Source organism: Hemitrygon akajei, chromosome 23 (assembly GCF_048418815.1).
Source record: "Hemitrygon akajei chromosome 23, sHemAka1.3, whole genome shotgun sequence".
In the NCBI taxonomy this organism is placed as follows: Eukaryota; Metazoa; Chordata; class Chondrichthyes; order Myliobatiformes; family Dasyatidae; genus Hemitrygon; species Hemitrygon akajei.
Genome location: NC_133146.1, coordinates 31,855,055 through 31,869,613, shown reverse-complemented (window position 1 = coordinate 31,869,613; position 14,559 = coordinate 31,855,055).

The window sequence follows — 14,559 nt, the reverse complement described above, 5'->3', positions numbered from 1 at the left end:
GCACTGCACCCACCCACTCCCTCCTGAAGTCAATGTCCAGCTCTTTTGTTTTGCTGACATTGAAGGGAAGGTTGTTGTCATGACATCATGTCATTAGGCTCTGTATCTCAGCAACACACACAAGATGCTGGAGGAACTCAACAGGCCAGGTAGCATCTATGGAAAAAAGTACAGCTGATGTTTCGGGCCAAAATCCTTCAGCAGGACTGGCCCTTTATAACTCCGTCCTGTACCTTGACTCATAGTGGGATATGGCTCACAATGGTGGGCTCTGCAAACTTGTAAATGGAGTTAGAGCAAAATATAGCCACCCAGTTATGAGTGCACAGAGATTAGAGTAGGGGGCTGAGGGCACAATCTTGTGGGGCACCAATCTTGAGAAAAATCATGCTGGAGCGACTGCTGCCTCTGCTTATTGATTGCAGACATTAGGGTGCAATTTTAAGCTGCACATGTTGAGAAGTATTGGAATAGACTCTATTTCAAAACATTGGTGACTTCTTACTGGCAATAATTACAGACCACGTGGACTGTTGTCATATAATGTGCTCTGTTAACTTGCTCATACTGCATAAGCATAAGAGATTCTGCAGATGCTAGAAATCTTAGAAAGCATACAAAAAGTGCTGAAGGAACTCAGGAGGTCAGGCAGCATATATGAAGAGAAATAAGCAGTCAACGTTCCAGGGCAGAGCTTTCATCAGGACTGGAAAGGAGGAAGGAAGAAGCCAGAATAAGAAGGTGGGGGAAGGGGAAGGAATACAAGCTGGCAGGTGATAGGTGAAACCAGGTGAGGGGGAAAGGAGGGGGAAAGATACCTTTCCCCATTTCCATTCCCAGACTTTGGGTTCTTCTTTGGAAAGAAGGAAACTATTTGACCCATTGAGTTCATGAAGGTCCTCCAAGCATTCTCATCAATGCCATGCCCTAATTTATTTCTAAGAGCTTTTTCCCCTTGTACATTCTCATCAGCTCAACGTGCATTCTGATGTCCTTCAAAACCTGGATGGTTCTTATGATGTCCTTCGACTTTAGCCTGATGTCTACTTTGCAAAGGTTCAGAGCCACTTTTTCACTGACCAAGCACAACATATGGACATACTGGCAGAGGTCCAGTGATGTCTATTCCTTGGTATTAACCATATTCCATCTATGTGTTGTTGATACAGAGTAAAGACAATAAGCATGTGGAGCTGCATATCATTATAATGTTGCAAATCAAAATAAATTTATCATCAATATACATATACAGTATGTAATCATATACTACTTTGAGATTCATTTTCTTGCAGGCATTTACAGGAAAATAAAGAAATGCAGTAGAATTTATGAATACTATACATAAACGAAAACAGACAAAGAGCAAATGTGCAAAAGAAGACAAATTATTCAAATAATAATAATAATAATAAGCAAATATATAATACTGAGAACATGAGTTGTATAGTCCTTGGAAGTGAGTCTTTAGGCTGTGGAGTCATTGAGATGAGTGAAGTTATCCATGCTGGTTCAGGAGCCTGATGGCTGTAGGGTGATAACTTTCTGAACCTGATGGTGAGGGACCGAAGGCTCCTGTACCCACTGCCTGATAGTAGTACTGAGAAGAGAACATGCACTGGATGGTGGTCCTTAATGATGCATGCTGCTTTCTTGTGGTAATATTCCTTGCAGATGCACCAGGCCATGAGAGGGAGAGTTGAAAGCAGCTCACACAGTTGAGCTAACAGTCTTGGATGTGCTAACAGGCAAGATCAATAATTTCTTTCAGTGAAAATTATTTTTAAAAACGCACAAATGTACATAATTCACACAAACAACAGTATAGTTCTACAGATGTTCAGCCAACACTTTGGAAGTAGTAAATATAATTCATTCTTGAAAGGGCATGCTGCAGAGTCTTCCCCCTCTTCCGTGCTCTATACACTGGAGGCTTGATGTAGGGTGCAATGATGTAGGGTCTTCCCACACAGGGCTCCTGCATAAGTCATGCCTGTTTGAGGGTGTTCCACCGCACCTATTCCTTGGACTTCCGAGTGTTAGCAGCACTCAGTCGTTGATGGATCCTTCTACTGGGAGATCAGTAGATTTCAGACTGACCACAGCGTCTCCCTTCTTCTGAATTGATGGCCATCCCACAGCAACTGATATCTATCGTGGGGTGTATCCTTTGGGACCAGCAAGAGACCTTTTGTGGATGATTCTGTATAGATGCCGATGCATCGCTCTCCGCAGTTTTCAGCAAAGGGGAGAGGAGGTGGGCACTGTTCTTCTCCAATGCACACAGAACAGAATTCAGTGCCTTCCAAAATCTGGGCAGTTTGTCCGTGAAATCCATTGAGTGCATTTCACAGGGGAAATCACTTTAAAGGTGTGGTAGGTCAGGTTCTGTACACCTGAAACAAAGCACAAACAGGCAGCACTGTGCCAACTTAGGCTGCCAAATTTCACACCATACGCCACAGGAGTATTTGAACACAGGGCTGAGTATATTTGTCATTGGTTGCAATGTAATGTGAGATGGCAACAGATGGTACCCATGGAACTGAGCAGGAAAGCAAAGGGCAATTTGATTTGGAAAGATAATTTCAGATAGCTTTCTTTAAGAAGTGCTGTGTATGCAACATTTGCTTCACTAGAGCACAGTATGATCATTGTTCTTTGTGGAATTTTCCCCATTCACTCTGATTTTTTTACCCTTACTAACACTGAGAGAATTCTCCAGTTTAATGTTCTGGTTTGCCCAACAGTTATTCTAAAAGTGTCTTGTAAGTGGCCAATCCTCTGCCAAATTAGCTTGAACTCACCCCTCCAGCAGTAGTTAACTTGCCCAGAGGTATTTAGTCCCAGCTTTCTCTTGGTGCAAAATGCCCACCTTGACAATGTTTCTCGTGCCACAGAACTGGCCCTAATGTCGAAAAAAAACCCAAACTCTGCCTGCAATATTATCTCTTGCCATGATTTGACAATAGGGCCAATCACAGTGAAAACCGGCTACTTCAGTGCACCCACACTTATTTCAATCTTGCTCATCACGATTTTGCATCTCACCACAAATGAGCTTCTTTTGGAAGTAGAGCTGCACTATCCTTCTGTTAATAGATGAATTTATAATCTCAGCATCTCCAGTTGGGAAGAGGAGGATATATGAGGAGGCAGCAGAGATGTTGCAGTCATGGGTATTTTCACGAAGGTAAACTGGTAATCACAGAGAGGTCTCTGTGCTGTCTACCACAGGAAAGGTCATTTCTCCTTAGCCACCTGACAAGTAACCAAAGAGCCACCTCCTGACCTGTAGATTATGTCCATTTAGAGCAGGGGTTCCCAACCTGGTGTCCACAGACCCCGCTGTTATTGGTAGGGATCCATGGCATAAAAAAGTTTTGGAACCCCTAATTTACAGGCTAGTGGGCAGAAACAATTGTTGACCTTATCGATGTTATCAAAGCTATACTCCAACAGTTGGAAGGAACGATACTATAACACTGTCATGGTTCGGTCCGTGGTCCGCGTTCCGGTTCACAGTTCGGTCCGTGATTTCAGGAGTCCAGGTCTTCTGGCTGTCCTTTGTTTCAGTTGGGCTTAATCATAGGCACCTGATGCTCATTTGAGGCTGAGAATATAAGAGGCCCTGGGTTCATGTGTAGGTGCTGGTTTGTCTTGTCAGTATCCTGGCCTTGCCTCTGTGGGGTAAGAAAGGCTGTCTTTGCTGTTACCCTGTGGTTGGATCTGTCCCTTCCTGTCTTTGCCTTCGTTGGGTAAGCCAGGTCATCTCTGCTGTTACCCTGAGGCTGGACTGTTCCCTTCCCTTCCCCTCCTTTCTGTAGCCCTTGGCTGAAGACCCGCCTGCTACCTCTGGCCTGGAGCCCTGCCTACATCTTTGCCTATTCTCGCTGTCAAGTTCTGCCGTTGGAGCAAGACTGGAGCCTTACTGTGTCCAGATAAGGAACTGTCTTTTGTTGTTTGGAACTGTCTCTTTGTGTCTACGCCTTTGTGAGGTAGGTCTGGCTGTTTTCTGTTACTTAGTGTTGGGAACTGTCTCTGTGTCCTCACCTTTGCTAGGTAGGTCCAGCTGTTTGCTGCTACCTAGTGTTGGGAACTGTCTTGCTGTGGTCAGCTTTCTGTGTATGAGTCCTGGCCCTATGTCCTGTTCCCAAGGAAGGGTCCTGGCTCCGTGTTCTGCGTTCCTGTCTCCCAAGACCAAAGCTCTGTTTTCTGCCTTCCTGTCTCCCAAGACCAAGGCTCTTTTCCAGTCTCCCAAGTCCAAGTCTGAGCTTCATGTCTTCATCCAGCCCAGGAGTCCTGTGTCCTGTTCCCCATGTCCAGTCCCATTGCCTTGCCATGTCTTATCCTTGCCTAGATCCAGAGAATTAGCCTGAGTCAAGACCCAAGTTCCAGATCCCTGTCCAGTCTCTGGCTCGGAATCCTTGTCCAGGTTCCAAGTTCCTAGTTCAGGTCCTGCTTTCCCAGTCCAGTCCTATCCTAGTCTCATCCAGGGCCTATGTCTTGTCCAGTGTCATTCTTTCCCACTTCCTTTGCTTTCTTGACATGCCTAGTCCTGTACCTTGTACTTCAGTGTCTGTGTCTTGCATTTGGGTCTGTTGCCAATGCCCATCTTACGACAAAAACATGTTGGCTTATAAGTTTGTCATGTGACTTCACAATTGTGTGCAAGCTGTGGTCCTATATAAGGGATCTAGGACAGAGCCAATCACAGTGAAGACTGGATGAAGGTTCTCCTAAGGGGTTGCCTATTGGTGGGTCCTTGAGTGTCTGCGGAGGCCGATCTGGGATCCACATATTCTGGTGCAGCGTGGGCAAGAGTAGATGCTGGCTGTGGTTAGTGTTTGGGCCTTTTGGTTGTTCAGTCTCTCCTTGTTCAGCTGCTGATTGTTCTCAGTGGAGGTCACTTTCATGTAGTGTGACCCTCTGTTGAACAGATTTCCTCAAGGTCTACCAATTGAGTTCAACATCTTCTCAAGTTTTAGATGTAATGTTGAATTTCTTCAAGCTGATTTTGATGTTATCTTTGAAGCATTTTCTTTGTCCACCAGGGGCTCTCTGACCTTCCTTCAATTGGGAATAAAGGATCTGTTTTTGGGAGATATGAGTTGGGCATCCAGGTGACATGACCTATCCATTGGTGTTAGTATTGCCTTATTGTGGTGGAGATGCTGTTCATGTTGGCCTCCTCTGGTACACTAGTGATAGTGTGCCTGTCCTTCCAGCTGATTCTCAAATCTTTCACAAGGGTCTTTGGTGGTATTGCACCAGGGTTTTCAAGTGGTCCATGGTTCAGCTCTATACAATACGTAGGAAGAGCAACTGGTCAATGTCTTCAAAGAGTTTTCTTTAATCTTGCTTGGCTAGCACTACTGAGGTGGTGGTTGATCTCTGAGTTGATGCTTGTTTTTGAGGGAAAGTGGTTTATGTTTAATGGCAATATCACCAACTTTTCTGGAGGGATGACTGGATAAATGGCTGCTTGGGTAGTGGATGATATAGAACCTGCATCTTATTATTATATTCAAAATAAAACTCGGGGCCCTATATGCCTCGGCAAAAGCATTCAGGATTCTCTGGAGGTCTTCTTTAAGGTGTGCTGTGATGGCATTGCCATTCACACATTGAAGCTCCATGATAGTGGTACTGATGACCTTGCAAGGCTACTTCATTACCACAAAGTCCTTTTCATCGTAGCTTTGACCTCGTCACTCACACAGCTCCTGCAGGAGTATATCTATTCTTTCTAACTAATGGAAAATTGCGACTACTCTCCAGAACCAACGCCAACAAACCTTAGTCACTGAATTATGCGGACAATAAAATAAACTACTGGAAGTACTGTGGTTAAGCAGCTGAGGAGACAGGCACGGTGGACATTTTACATGTGGCTGTGGTGCCCTTGTTGCCATCATTGATTTGTTTGCTGAATGGCTGGGTCTTACTTTCAATATGTACAAAGAAGGTCCTCTATCAGTCTGCTGATCAACCCCATCTCCAGTCCCTCTCCCCCGGGATATCAGTGGGACTCTGGGAAAACTTGAACTTGTATTGGGGCCTGCAGGGATATCATCTTCCCTGTTAAGGGGAGGACGAAGCTTCATCACCATATGATTGAGGTGAGATTGAGTGTTGCCTTGCAATTTAGCAACAGAAGTCGGGTATTGAGCTCCTAGATACCCTGCTGCAAATGATTAAGTGAAACAATCAAACCTGGAATGCAAGCACAAATGATGGATCCTGTTGTGCATATTGCTTAATACTTGAAAATACCTAAAAGGAATTGTTTAATTGTACAGCACAGTAGCATAGGGGAGGCAGGGTAGCGTGGCAGTTAGTGTATCATTTTACAATGCCAGCAATCACTGATTGGGGTTCAATTCCCGCCACTGTCTGTGAGGAGTTTGTACATTCTCCGTGTGACCGCGTGGGGTGCCTCCAGGTGCTCCAGTTCTCTCCCCCCCCCCCCACCTCCCAAAGATGCATGGGTAGGGTTAGGCTTAGTGAGTTGTGGGCATGCCATATTGGTGTCAGAAGCAATGGGCTTCACCCAACGCAATCCTTGGACTGTGTTGGTCACTGACACCAAAGCAACATATTTCACTGTTTTGATGTGCATGTGACAAGTAAAGCTAATTTTTATCTTTAATCTTTCACTCCACCTGAAGCATACTCTTAATGCATTAAGCCTCATTATATTCCCTTCCCTTTGTGCCATTTCATCTTCTCCTGTCCCTCTCACTATCCTTTGCCAGTGCCAGACTTCTGCTTCATGATCAACTTCAGCAAATATTTTCCATCCGTTCATTTAACAAGCACCGTCACTCTCACCCACAGACCTCACTTTAGCCTCCTTGTGGGCAAATAAAGCAGAGAAATCTGCTGTAAGATTGTATTACAAAGTAAAAAGACTTGATAATCAGCTCTTCCATGCTTTCCAAAGCCACTTTTCCTGTTGTTTTCATCAGTTGCTGGGGAAGCATGTGCAGGAAAAATTAAATTTACAAATTCATGTTAATATCAGCAATTCAGCAATTTCAGAATCATGTCATGAAATTTGTTGTTTTGTGGCTGTGGTACAGTGTATTACATGAAAACTAGTATAAACTATATTTGAAATATGTAATGTAAATAAATTAAATAAGTAGTGCAAAAAGAGGGAAAATTATTGAGGAAGTGTTCATTGTCTGTTCAGAAATTCTCTGGGCAGAGGGGAAGAAACTGTTAAGATGTTGAGTGTGTGTATTCAGGTTCCTCTCTGATGGTAGTATTGATAAGGGAGCAGGTTTTGGGTGGTGGGGATCCTTAATGATGGATGCTACCTTTTTGAGGCATCGTCTTTTGAAGACATCCCTTGATGGTGGGTCTCAATTTACATAATGAAATTGTGAATCTGACTCGCCTGCTTTTCCCAGAACAATGCTTGATGCCCTCACCTTGGGTCAAGGGTTTAAAGATAACTTCTGATGCGCCAACACCATTACGTAGCCTTCCCCTCTCCTTCTCAAATACCTGCAGTCAAGAACTTAAACATTCGTGTCGTTGCTTGAAATCTGAGATGTCAAAACGGCTAGGCACTTAGATAGTTTTCAACAGCAATGGTTTCAGAAGCATGTGAAGCATGAGAGATCATCACAAGTTTGTGACTTAATTGTGTTTTAATAAAATTACTGACTAACTATAGACATTCATTACAAATTTTACCTCAATATTTGACATTTCTCTTTCATCATTTCTGCAGGGTTTCTTTGATATTCTTTTAGTTTTTATTCCTTTTGATTTGCTGCAATTTGTTTAAAAAGTGACCAAGAATATAGACAGTGTGCTGACCATATGCTAGAAAACTGCTGCTTGCAGTCACAAATATCTACACTTCTCATTTGTTCACACTGTTTCCCTCCCAATTCTGCGGCCAGTGCATAAAATGCATGGAAAATGCAGGTGTTGAACGCCCATTCACTGTGCACAGATGCTGTTGTGGATTTAATGAAAAGGTAAAATGGAGGTGCAGGGCACACCCACTCCATTCCCGAGACTGTAGGTGCAAATAACAGTTCCACTGACACAGTGGGTCTCCTCTTTCAGTACATAGAAATAGGCATTTCTGACGCCAGTGAACATAGAACAGTACAGCACAGTACAGGTCCTTCAGCCCACGATGTAGTGATGACCTTTTAACCTACTCTAAGATCAATCTGAATCTTTCCTCCCACATACTCCATTTTGCTATCATCCATGTGCCTATCTAAGAACTTCTTAAATGACCCAAATATACCTGCCTCTACCACCGTCCCATGCAGCCCCCACCCTCTGCATAAAGAACTTACCTCTGACATCCACCCCCCTCAGCACTTTCTTCAAATCAGCTTAAAATTATGCCTCTTTGTATTGTCCATTTCTGCCTTGTGTTTTCAGTATGAGTTTCCACCAGGCCCTTGAGCTATGTTTTGTTGTAGTCCAAATTTTGGATTCTGTAACGAGCTGTTTTTAACCTATCTGGAAACACAACAGTTGCCAGGAGCCAAGGGATCTCAGCAGGGAAACAGACAAGTTTGAGCAACAGTTCAATTGGGTATCTAAATCTGTCAATGTCTTATCTGATTAAAACTATTTCAGCTTGGGTTGCAACGATCAACATCAAGAAAAAAAGGCAGGATCCAAAGAAAAGCCCTATGACAATAGTTATCAACCTTTTGACCTGCTTCTTCTCTCACTCTGAGGACAGGGTACATGTATCTTGCTCACATTTGCCAATAATAAAAGACAGTGAATGGGCTCATTCCTACTTTGCATGTAGATTCATGACATATTAATTTTAATCACTTTTCAGTATATTTCTGCAAGTAGAAATCCTCACACTCATAGTTGAATGGAATTTGTGGCTTCGCTGAGGATTCAGAGTCCTGTGTGCTTTAGTCTTGTAGTGCTTGGAAGGTCCATTAAATCAGATTACCTCGAATTCTCTGGTAAAGCAATAGATAACATTAATTTAAGGTTCACAGACTTTCCATTGCCAGACTGAAAACAGATGAACTCATTCCTGAATGATGGAAATTGTGACAAGATTGATTAAAAACCAAGATTAATATTAAGAACCCATGAAATGCTATGAGAGAGCGGGTGTAGTGGGCCCTAGAGTACCTATTATTTGTCATTTCATTTGAGGCTTCACATTAACTGGATGGCTGCCCAGGCACAGTTGCCTTGTTGACAGGAAATAAAGAGAAATACTGCCAAGGCCATCTCATTACAATAAATGGCCTCTGGATATTTTCCTGATAAATCTACTCACTCACAGGTTATTAGTACTCGTTTAAGAGGGGAAAAGAAAACTACTTTTCTTCTGATTCTCATCAGGAAGCTATTAAAGAAGGGAAGGCTGGAACAAACCTCCTTGCAAAAGCATAGTTTCAGACATTTCTCTTTTTTTTCCAAAAAAAAAGCTCAGCAATTAAAATCTTCTGTTGTGCTGAAACAATAGAATAAATGCCGGAGAATACTCAGCAGTAAGGCAGCATCTATGGTGGGACGCAATGGGAAAAAATGATAAAATCTAGCAGTCTTAAGTTGCTGAGAATTTCAGGGTTGGAGAAAACAGTACAGAAAAGAGACTGCAGATGCTGGAATCTGGGACAAAAATTAGATTTCCCATATACTGTCACCTGTCCTTCAAGTTTTTTGTTCACTTTTCCCATCCACTCTCCCAAAACATTCCGTCATTCCCTTCCTCCCCATTTGGTTTCACCTCTCACCTTCCAGCCTCCATTCAACCCTGTGACCCATTGCACTTCCCCCTCAGTCCTGATGCAGGGTCCCAACCTGAAACATTGACACAACTTCTGCCATCACAGTTGCTGCTTGGCCCTTCAAAGTCAGAGTGGAGTTTATCATCATATGCACAAGTTCATGTGTGCACAGGAAAAACTTACCTGCAGTTATATCACAAGCACATAACATTAGAGACACAACTTTCACAAGAAAAACATAAATTATACAAATAACAAAAACAAAGTCAATTGTGGTGCCAAATGGTCAAACAGATCATTGTGCTACTATACTCCGGTAGTGATGAGGGAGTATTTATTTATTTAGCCAAAACAGTGTGGAGTAGACCCTTCTAGTCCTTGTGCCACACTGCTCCAGCAAGTTCCAACAAACCCAATGAACCCTAACCTAATCACATAACAATTTACAATGACCAATTAACCTACTTGCTATGATTTGGACTGTGGGAGGAAACTGGAGGATCTGGACAAAACCCATGCATTCCACGAGGAGGATGTACAGGAGCTCCTTACAAAATGGCACCACGATTGAGCTCCGAACTCTGGAATGCCCAAGCTGTAAGAGTGTTGCTTTAACTGCAATGCTAAAATGGCGCCCTTGTCTCGTTGGTTCAAGAATCGAATGGTTGAAGGAAAATAACTATTCATAAACCTGATGGCATGGGACTTAAGGCTTATGCACTTCCTGCCCAATGGAAGCTGTGAAAAGATGACATGGCCCAGGTGGTGGGGATCTCTGGTGATAAAGATTTTTGGTGATCTTCTAGTATCCTGCTTCTTAAAAAAGAAAATGTGGTGGCATAGAGGCCAAAGTTGTCCAGTTGAATCAATTGTTCTCAGTGGCACCTAAGAAAGAGAAATGAGTGCTTGTTAGTCATGGCTGATCTGTCTGTTGGAGTGTAAATAAAGAAGGGAGATGGGAATAGTTGAAAAGATATGTTGGGGTAATGAGTTGCAGAACGCAGTGGCTGCTGGAAATCTAAACTAAAACATGTTGGAAAGGATAAAACTGAGTTAGTGTTTTGGGTAGCTCATAACTGCCCAGTTATAAAACAAACGTGAAAGGCTGGTTATCTGAAATTGCTGAATTGAGTCTTAATAGACGTTATGAGCCCAAATGGATGATGACGTGCTATTCTTGGAACTCATGTTGGGTTTCACTGGAACAGTGGAGGAAATTAAAGACAGGACAGAATTGGAGTGAAACAGAGAATTAAAGAGGCATTGACTGGAAGTTCAAGGTCATCTTTATGACTGAATAGAAACATTCTGCAGACTGTAAACCTAATCTGTTTGTGGTTTCTTCAGTGTAGTGGAGACCATTCATGAGCACTGAATACAAAACAGTAAGTGCTCAACAAGTACCCAACCTGAGAGGTCTAGAATAGAAAGAGAAGGATGTAAAGCTGAGGCTTTATGAGGCACTGGTAAGGCCTCATTTAGAGTATTGTGAGCTGCTTTGGGCACCTTATCTTAGAAAGGATGTGTTAATATTGGAGAGGGTTCAGAGGAGGTTCACAAGAATGTTTTCTGGATGAAAGGGTTTACAGATGAGGACTGATTGACAGTACTGGGCCTGTACTCATTAGAATTCAGAAGAATGAGTGTGGGGGAGGGGGTGGAAATCGCATTGAAAGACTAGATGCAGTGAAGGTGGAGAGGATGTTTCACACGGTGGGGGGAGTCTAGGACCAGAGGGCACAGCCTCAGAATAGAGGAATGTCAATTTAGAAAGGAGATGAGGAGGGATTTCTTTATCCAGATAGTGGTGAATCTCTGGAATTCACTACCACAGGGTGGCTGTGGAGGCCAAGCCATTGGGTATACTTAAGGCAGAGGTTGATAGATTCTTGATTAGTCAGGACATGAAGGATTACAGAGAGAAGACAGGAGGTTGGGGCTGAGAGGGAAATGGATCAGCCATGATGAAACGGCAAACAGACTCGATGGGCCAAATGGCCTAATTCTGCTCCTAGTCTGATTATAAAGAAATGTACTATTATACGTGTTTAAACCCAGGTTGAATGGCTAAATGTGGAGTTAAAGTTATTAATGGAGAGAGTAGGAGAGACATTATTAACATACCTTTACTTCTAGCCATAAAGACCCCTGCTAATAGAGACCTGAGGCTGCTGATTGGAAAATACACTTCTCCGCAGCATCATTGCTATTTCTCATCCTAGGTGGCACTAACAAACGTGTGGTGAACTCCTGACACAGGGCATTGATTTGAGTCACCACTGTTCCTTTGTCACCACGGATACCGCCTGACCCACTGGATTCCTCTAGCAGTTTGTTGTTTCACTTCGGCCTTCACTGTGGAAGACACCAGCAGTAGGCTAGAAATTCAAGAGTGTCTGGGGGCAGAAGTGAGCACAGTTGCTATTACTAGGGTGAAGGAACCTGGGGAGATATAAGGTTGGGAGGTAGATAAGTCACCCGGACCAGTTCGACTACACCCGATGGTTCTGAAAGAGGTACTTACTGGTGTTTAGGGCAGCGATGAAGGTCCTCCATCTCGTGTCAGTAGCTTCCTCTAGGTTTTCACTGCTGTCAGTCACACGAGTCCCGGGTAGAGACATCACTCAGATGTCAAAGGATTCTTCATTGCTGTTTCTGTAAAATTGTTGCTTTTCCAGTCAGAGTTCTTAGACCTGAGCTGATCCCCACCCCTGCCCCACCAAACTGGAGGACCGGTGGATCACTCTTAGTCTGTCCTCCACCTTTTGACATGGGTGACCCTCCCAAAATACAAAGCATAAAGCCCTGACTCCAGTCGCATAGCTCTCCAGGCCATTGAGGCATACAAGCTTCCAAACCACAATGACATTGTGGTCTTCTTGGATGCCTGAAAGACATAGCTGAGATTAAAGAGGCATTTGTAACGATCTTTAAAGAATCATTAGATTCTGGAATGGTCTGGAGGCCTGGAAAATTTCCTGAAATTCTCTTAATTCTTTTTCTTCACAAAGATCCGCAAAATCAGAGGGGTTGGCCAAAGAATGAATGACATTTAAACATGAGAACCCCAAAGCACCCTCCCCAGCTCCCCCCTCCCATGCACAAGCAGCAGCAAGGCAACGACCCCCCCACCAGTAAAAAAGCATCAGCACCCTCCAACGAGCATTCAAGCGTGCAACAAGCATCAATAAAGACACAGATCTGCAGTACCACAAAAACTACTCGTTCACCCAGTAATTTGACATGCCACAGTCTCTGTCTCCCTAGTAAGGGAAAAAGAGGTGTTCCAATTTCACAGTGAGAGGGAGACAGAACAAACAACTCCCCAACAGCAGTTTGATGGTGGATGTGACTATGAATCCCCTACAACCCACTTCCACACGACAAGCCTTGGTTTTCCAGTCCCCTTACTGAGCTTCAGCTGCTGGATCTGCATAGCGAAGCTGCTTGCCTCATATGCTTCACCCATTGAAACCTCCCATGGGACAGTGAGTTCCACGATGTAGAAGATCTGTAATGAATTGGAAAAGAGAATCAAGTCTGGTCTGAGGCTGGTGGTAGCAATTTCCGGTGGCAAGGTGACATTGACCAGCGTTTTCCAGTCACAGGCCACATTCATCTGATCTGTTTCTGGCTAAGAAGGGAGATTAGCTGGTCTTTTCCCTCCCTCCTGGACGAATGCTGCTGGTGTCAGAGCGTTAGTTGTTCTAGGGAGCAATGAGTTGGTTGTTATCCCCTTGGTCTCAACTGCCGCTGCCAGACTCTTCAAGACCTGTTGTGACACTATGTGTATCTGCCTCGTGTGAGGCTGGTTTTGCAGCTTGCCAGGATATGCTTGGGGGTTGCCGGAAATGGGCACAGGACACGTTGGGTCCTCACCGAACCACTGGTGGAGGTTTTTTTGTGAGGGAAGAACATCATATGTAGCTCTGATGAGAAAGCTAAGTCTGCTTGCTTCCATCTCCCATGTATCTTTCCAGCTGATTTTCCTCCTCTCAATGATTTCCCACCACACCCATTGCCCCTGCTTAGCCATGGAGACAGCCTTTACACTTCTATCTGCTTCTTGTCACTGTATTTCCTCAACAACAATCCTTCCTTCACTCTGGAGATAGTTTTTCACTTTTTTAATACATTAAAAAAATATTTTGCAATGTAAACTGGCATAGTTGAACCAATTATATAGAATAGTTTCCTCTCTTAAAATCCACCTGGTCTGCCAGATACTTTTATAGGTCCATCCATGGAATGGCTTCAAGCAGGTGCATCTTTTGAAATAACCAGCTGGCTGGGGAAATAAAAGCTTGTGTAACTCCTTTGAGGTGTAAGCAAGCAAATTAATGATAGGGGTGGGGTGTGGGTGGAGCAGGAAACACTCCGATGCAATTCTAGGTTTTTCAGAATCATATGACAAGGTACTTTATTGGGTAGAACAAGGCATGTTCTAAATATTGTTTGTAATCATCTTTTAAGATTATATGTTTTAAATTGTGGCTGAAGGGGTTGGTGGAATTAACATCATAGGTCGAAAATAGAATAATGCTTCATACTTAGCTCATTGTACTGCTGCCTCTTTCATAGCATCCTGATTAATTAGAAATTTCCCTTCCTCATACAAAAATGGAGAGGGCTAGAAAATCCCAATTTGTCAGGCAGTGTATGTGGAGAGAATATCTCAAAATGATGAGATCTCGTCAATTGTTTCCTTAAAAAAAAAACTTCTTTTGTTCCTCTTTTTTTCCAGCATTTCTGTCTCTATTTTCAGCTTCCAGGACATAGTGTATTTTGGTTTGTACTTCCACTGTGCAATGAT